General features: G+C 40.2%; 1 long non-coding RNA gene across 1 annotated transcript; it reads left to right on the forward strand.

The window, feature by feature from the left end:
• Window positions 1-6,833: 6,833 nt before the first annotated feature.
• Window positions 6,834-7,628, forward strand: LOC145824502 (uncharacterized). Its single transcript, XR_014366071.1, has 2 exons — window positions 6,834-7,363; window positions 7,481-7,628. It is a non-coding gene; the product is annotated as an uncharacterized LOC145824502 (long non-coding RNA).
• The last annotated feature ends 259 nt before the right edge of the window (window positions 7,629-7,887 follow it).

Here is a 7,887-nt window from a genome sequence, read left to right on the forward strand (position 1 = left end):
GTATGTGTGTAGTCTTGCTGTAATTGTAAATAAATAATGTTGTTTAATTTAATGTGATGAGTGAGTTGTTATTAGTAATGAGAGGATTTTACAATATACACCTTTTATCAGATGTCCTTCTAGTTATGTTATTTTTTTTCTTTTAATTATGATATTATTTTGAGATATTTAATTATACTTTATATAGTGTTTGATTATAATTTTTTTTTAATTATGACTCAAAAGATATAAAATTATCTCATTTTTTTTCTTTATTTATAAACTACAGTCTTTCCCTATACAAATAAATTTTGTGTACACAAATTCTATAACAAATGATGCGAAATTTTGCAGTCATTTCAATTCAAACAAAAATAGGTACCATTTAATATGAAAAATTTTTACTGCCCTGACCTTAATTTTGAATTGATTTTATATTTTTTTTTTAAAAATTATAGCCTCATTTGGTTTGTGTTTTAAGATATGTTTTCAAAACTAACTTTTTAGAGAGAGTTTAGAAAATTTGAAATTTTGTTTGGTTCTATATTTTGAAAATAGTTTTAGAATTTGTGTGAGAGAAAAAGTGATTAAAAATGAGAGATAATAAAGAAAAAGTAATTAATGGATATGTAGCAGAAAGAAAAGTGATTCACTGTGTTTGGTTTGAGTTTTCTGGATTAAGTTTTTTGAAAATTGATTTTTTTGGTTTTTGTGTTTTTTTATTTTTAGTGAATATTTTTTAAATTTTAAATATTTTTTTACTTTTTTAGATGCATCTTACTTAGATGTATCTAAAAAGTAAAAAATTTATGAAAAATATTTTAAAAAATTAATAAATACATAAAAATACAAAAAATGTATTGAATTCTTGTATTTTTTTTGTATTTTTGGTATTTAGTGAATTTTTAAAAGATTTTTTTTACAATTTTTTTTTTTACTTTTTAGGTGTATTTATGTTAGGTGTGTCTAAAAAGTTAAAAAAAAAATTGCTTAAAATATTAAAAGAAAATCAGTAAAAACAAAAAAACACGGAAAATAGGAAAGTAGAATTTTCTGAAAAGTGTTTTGGAAAACTGAAAACCAAGCAAGGTGATTACGATTTTTTTTTGCCTTTCAAAATTATGTTTTCATAGACAAACCAAACATGCCCGATGTGTTTGCAAATTATGTTGTATTGTTATAAGGCACTCAGACAATAAATCCAATTTTAAATTTTTTGTCAAAAGATTCACGCATTAAAATATTATGTTCATAAGGATAAGTATTTACAAAATGACCAAAATACATACTCTTATACATACATGAATATGTTGATATTGACCCATTTCTTCAAACCACACTACAATAAACTCACTGTTACCCAAAAGACAACCTAAGAGGGTGGTGAATTAGGTTTTTATAATTAAAATTAATAATACCCTAATAAAAATTATGACTAGCACAATAGATAAATATAATTAATGAAATAAAAATAATTAAAACAAGTATCTTAACAACTATGTCAGTTAATGATTTTAGTACAGTAAAAATGTGAAATATAGCTATGAGAATTTAAAATAAAATAAAGAGATAAGGAAGAGAGAGACAAACAAATTTATAGTGGTTTGATTTCAACTTGGCCTACGTCCACTCCTCAAGCTTCACTTAAGATTTTCCACTATACTCTAGCTTCACAGGGTGCTAGCAACTTTTTCACAGATGGAGCAATCCTCCACAAATTTTACACTGACTTTCTAAGTCAAGAACACTGAGTGTACTACACTCTTACAATGTTGAAAAGAATGTGTTTTTGCTTTCACAGAAAGCTACAATAATTATCTCTCAAAGATAGATATAAAAATAAAGCTCTGGTTTTTCTGTAAATCTCACACAAAAAAGATGAGTTTAATGTTATAAGGCTCAGTGTATAATTTCTAAGAGATGATGTAAACAAAAATTGAAGAACACTTCTCAGAGACTTTTTCAGAGAATAGATGTGAGTGATTATAGATCAAAGAAAATTTTCTGATTTTTTTTTTAACTTGTTTATATTAGAGGCTTTGATATATATAATAAAAATTATAGCCATTTATAGCCGTTGTATTCATTTGAATTTATAGCCGTTTATAGCCGTTGTACTCCATCATTACTAATTTGAATATCTTCCACTCCATTATTACAAATTTGAATATCTTCCACTTGAACCTTTTGAACTGCTGCTGTGCTGGGCTATTTGAACCTCTGTTTTTAGGCTGTTTGAACACCTGATTTAGGGATTATTTGGGGTGTCCTAAATAAGTGCATTTTTTGTCTTTTTAGACTAAAAAATTGAGAAAAAAAATATGGATGTTTTGGTTAACTTTTTGACATTTTATGGAAAAATGTGTATTAAAAATTTGTAAAAATTGGTTTGTAGGGGAAAATTAGGATTGGGAGTTGTGCAGCCGTAATTGTTGACTTTTGGTAAATAGTGTTAACTTTTTGATTTTTTGAGTAACTTTTTGACTTTTTGGCTTTTTTTTATCTTCCCAAACTTGGCCTTCATCAAATATTAAATACATTCTAACAACATTTAGGATAAAGATTTAAGTGAGAAATAATGGGACAAAATAATTTTTGATTTTATTAAAACATAAAATCATCAAAATAAAATTTAATTATATTTTTCTCTTTCAAATAAATCATCAAAATAAATTTTGATTTTATTAAAACATAAAATCATCAAAATAAAATTTGATTATATTTTTCTCTTTCAAATAAATCATCCAAATAAATTAAAGCATAATTAAATAAATCATCAAAATAAATAAGTCTAACACCCTCCATGTCTCTTCCTTCTTCATTACATCCATAGCAAGGAGATCAGGGCTTGGCTCAACGGCAACGGTGATTGTAGGAGCCGGATAGTTGGAATAATCAAAAGCGCACTCTGGAAGGAAAATATTACACGGCTCTAGTCTGCACGATAAAAGTGCCGAATATAATGAATAGGCCGAGTACATACTGAACTGTGGAGCCGGATAAATAGGAGAATAACGAGTGACAAATGGTCCTGGTCACAAAGCCCAGGGAACGAGTATAAATAAAGGAATAACCGATTGAGAAAAGTATGTGAAAACTATTACACTTAGCTTAAAATACAAGTAATCCTGAGAGTAGAGACTGACTTGTCCGTCGGAGTGCTAATTCCGGCACCCCCGACCGAAGTGTTTACTTCTTTTCAGGTGACCAGAAAGAGGATCTCGAACGCTCCTCAGGATCAGAAGAGTATTTCTAAACCACTTCCTCACAATTGGCGCCGTCTGTGGGAATACTCAAGCACATCCATGGCGAGCGTGACGGAAGATCCTCCGACAGTCACTGTCGACCCTATACCTCACGATGAAACCACTCCAACAAACTTACTTGGACCAGGGACTATCGCCGCACAACGTGCCTTGAATTTCGCCTCACCCTCGACTTCGGAGCACAAGACAATGCAGGCGATCATGGAACAAGCAAAGCAAAATGAACAGAGGCTGGAGAACATGATCGCTGAGAACGAACGTCTTCGTGAAGATTTGGCCTTAGAAATGGCGAAGTCCAAACAAGCTACGCGCCTAAATCCGGAACGATCTCCGAAGGCAGGTGGTCGACAACCTCGAGCACGACAAGTCACTGATAACGACTCCAACTCATTATCCCAGAGCCCAGGAAGAAGGGATGACATGAAACCACTAGTTCTTCCAAAGAAAGTCCCCGTACAATGCAGAAGCGAAGAAGGAAAAGTTCGGACGAAGACCAACACGATCCCTTCGTACGACGGATTGCAAAGGCTGCGCTACCAAAGAAATTTAAAGCATCGTCGTTCACCCTGTACGATGGCAAATCAGACCCCACCGATCACATCCGCCACTACAAGCAGGCCATGACATTGCACACAGACGACGAGGCCCTCATGTGCCGAATATTTCCCAGCAGTTTGGGACCATTGGCGGTCCAGTGGTATTATAAACTGAATCCGGCTTCGATCAAAACCTTCCACCAACTACAGAAATCCTTTAGGGCCAGATTCATTACCAACGAAGTCCAGCCAAAGCAAGCCGACTCCCTCTGGGCAATGCAAATCCTGCTAGGAGAAACACTAAGAGCTTATTCGACACAATATTAGGAATGCTTTAACCTTGTCGATGACGCTTGCAACGACTCCATGGCCATTACCGCCTTCAAAATGGGACTACACCGAGATAATGCCCTCTGCAGTTCCTTAACTAGAAGACCCCCTAAAACAGTCTGGGGGTTGATGAAGAAAGTAGAGGAATACTGCAAAGTGAAAGATATCGCCTTGCGGGTTAAAGTCGGACACGTGGCCAACAAAACGGCCCCTCCCGAAATCGCTCAGCCAATAAGTTCTGCACCACTTCAAAGCCCTGAACCACGACAGTGGGCTATACGAGACAAGAGACGGGATTCTCGCCGATCCAGCGATCGATGCCCACACCAAGCCAATGAGCAACTGCAGGTCGATAGCAGGCACACAAAGCGCGCCAACAAGAAATATACGGAGCTGTCAGAGGCAATCAGCTCAATTATGCCAAAGATCCAACATCTTCCATTCTTCAAATGGTCATCCAAGATGGTGGGACCTCCTGACACAAGAAGGCGGGACAGACGTTGGGAATATCACAAAGATCACCGTCATGATACGGACAGCTGCTATGCCTTGAAAGTCCACCTTGAGGAATTGGTCCAAGATGGTCAGCTCCAGCAACACGTCCGGAAAAGCACAATCAAAACTGTCGCCCTTCGGTGGGAGTAACCTCCCATCGGCGTTATACATATGCTATACAATCTTCCAACACCACGTACCATACATGCAATCCATTCAGCCCCCAGATGCAACGCGCACAAACGAAACAACCCCACAAAGCGCCGAGCATTATCTTCGACGATTCCGATCTTATCGACATAACAATCCCCATATTGATCCATTGGTCATTGAACTACACGTGAACCGGTTTACGGTTGAACACGTCCTCGTTGACTAGGGGAGCACTTCGAAGGTCATGTATTACGAGACCTTCATCAAACTCGGCTTCAACGAATCAGACCTGTCTCCGGCTCCTCATCCATTGTTCGGCTTCAACGCGAATCTGGAGTATCCGTTGGGAAAAATCACGTTACCCATTCGGGCAGGCTCCCAAACAGTGGAAGTAGAATTCCTGGTCGTCAAGCTCCCTTTGCCGTATAACCTCATCATGGGGCGGACTTGGTTGCATACTATTCAAGTCATACCAAGCACCTATCATCAGCTGCTACACTTCCCGACCGAACACAGTGTTGAGCAAATCCGGGGTTCCCGACAATCCGCACAAGCATGCTATCTCCTTTTTAGAAAGACACCAACGGAGACGCAGGTCAACTCCATTGAAGCGTTAAATCGAGAGTCCCGACAAAGTCGAACGGCTTCGTGATAAGAAGCCACGAAAGCTGTAGGCGATACCGGTAGCAGCTTCTCAAGACGTCTGATCAACGCGTCTAGCTGCGCCACTGCACGCCGCTAAAGTTGCCTCTGAAGGTATTTTTGGACGATAGAAGGCTGGTTGATGGAAAATTAGGTACGCATTCTTGCTCCTAATACACTTGCGCGAATTCTATCATAAAACCCGACTTGTAGGGAATGATGTTGTTTTTGAACGGCTCACCATGTACACTTTCCACTTCTGTAATGGAAAGACGCCAATTTACTGACTCTATAATCCAGTTCAAAAATGTTCCAAATAGCCTCCGGATTCGGAGCGCCCTTCATGGATGTCACGATTGGCCAAAAAGCCTCCGGATTCGGAGCCCCATCGGCGCATGACGTCTTTAGGCCGATAAAGCCTCCAGATTCGGAGCGCCCTTCGTGGATATCATGATTGGCCAAAAAGTCTCTGGATTCGGAGCCCCATCGGCGTATGACGACTTTGGGCTGATCAAGCCTCCTAATTCGGAGCGCCCTTCGTGGATATCACGATTGGCCAAAAATTCTCTGGATTCGGAGCCCCATCGGCGCATGATGTCTTTAGGCCGATCAAGCCTCCAGATTCGAAGCCCCTTCATGGATATCACGATTGGCCAATTCAAGTCTCCGAATTCGGAGCCCCAACGGCGTATGACGTATTTGGGCCGATAAAGCCTCCGGATTCGGAGCGCCCTTCGTGGATGTCACGATTGGCCAAAAAGTCTTCAGATTCGAAGCCCCATCGGCGCATGACGTCTTTGGGCTGATAAAGCCTCCGGATTCGGAGCACCCTTCGTGGATGTCACGATTGGCCAAAAAGTCTCCGGATTCGGAGCCCCATCGACGCGTGACGTCTTTGGGCCGATAAAGCCTCCGGATTCGGAGCGCCCTTTGTGGATGCCATGATTGGCCAAAAAGTCTCCGGATTCGAAGCCCCATCGGCGCATGACGTCTTTGGGCCGATCAAGTCGCCTTTCGTGGATATCACGATTGGCTAAAAAGTCTCTGGATTTGGAGCCCCATCGGCGCATGACGTCTTTAGGCCAATAAAGCCTCCGGATTCGGAGTGCCCTTCGTGGATATCACGATTGGCCAAAAAGTCTCCGGATTTGGAGCCCCATCGACGCATGACGTCTTTGGGCCGACAAAGCCTCCAGATTTGGAGCGCCCTTCGTGGATATCACGATTGGCCAATAAGTCTCTGGATTTAGAGCCCCATCGGTGCATGACGTCTTTGGGCCCATCGGCGTAAGATGTCTTTGGGCCGATCAAGTCTCCGGATTCGAAGCCCCATCGGTGCATGACGTCTTTGGGCCGATCAAGTCTCCGGATTCGGAGTGCCCTTCATGGATATTGTAAAAATTTATGTATTATTGATTGATGTTTATTGATATTGTTACAAGATTGATAGATTACAAGATGCATTAATTACAATTTCTATACAATCTATATATAGAAGAAAATGTGGTAGTAGGTGTAGTGGAGGTGATAGTGGGTTAGGTGAAGTGGAGTGTGTAGTGGAGTAGAGGTAGGTGAAGTGGAGTGTGTAGTGGAGTAGGTGAAGGTAATGTGGTAGTAGGTGTAGTGGAGGTGATAGTGGGTTAGGTGAAGTGGAGTGTGTAGTGGAGTAGAGGTAGGTGAAGTGGAGTGTGTAGTGGAGTAGGTGAAGGTAAAGATGGGAAATTCTAACAGCCCCCCGCAAACTCAAGGAGGAGAGAAACTAACCAACTTGAGTTTGGAGAGAGTAACAAAACAAGAAAATACATAAAAATAAAAAAGGATAGGAGACACTGTATGGTCGTGTCAGACCGTTGGTGAAGACACTGTATGGGGTGTCATAACGTTGTAGAGGACACTGTATGGTGGTGTCAGACCGATGTAGAAGACAGTTTATGGGGTCATGTCGGACCGTTGTAGAAGACAGTTTATGAGGTCATGTCGGACCCTTGTAGAAGACAGTTTATGGGGTCATGGCGGACCGTTGTAGAAGACAGTTTATGGGGTCATGTCGGACCGTTGTAGCAGACAATGTTGTGACAGTTGTTGTGACAGTTTACGGAGTCTTGCTGGACCCTTGTAGAAACTAACCGGAATCAATGTCGGGACAGTTTACAGAGTCTTGTCGGACCCATAAAGGAGCTAACCGGAATCAATGTCGGGACAGTTTACAGAGTCTTGTCGGACCCTTGTAGAAACTAACCGGAATCAATGTCGGGACAGTTTACAGAGTCTTGTCGGACCCTTGAAAAAGCTAACCGGTATCAAATGTCGGGACAGTTTATAGAGTCTTGTCGGACCCATAAAGGAGCTAACCGGAATCAATGTCGGGACAGTTTACAGAGTCTTGTCGGACCCTTAAAGGAGCTAACCGGAATCAATGTCGGGACAGTTTACAGAGTCTTGTCGGACCCTTGAAAAAGCTAACCGGAATCAAATGTCGGGACAGT

Source organism: Camellia sinensis, chromosome 4 (assembly GCF_055761805.1).
Source record: "Camellia sinensis isolate YWXY chromosome 4, ASM5576180v1, whole genome shotgun sequence".
NCBI lineage: Eukaryota > Viridiplantae > Streptophyta > Magnoliopsida > Ericales > Theaceae > Camellia > Camellia sinensis.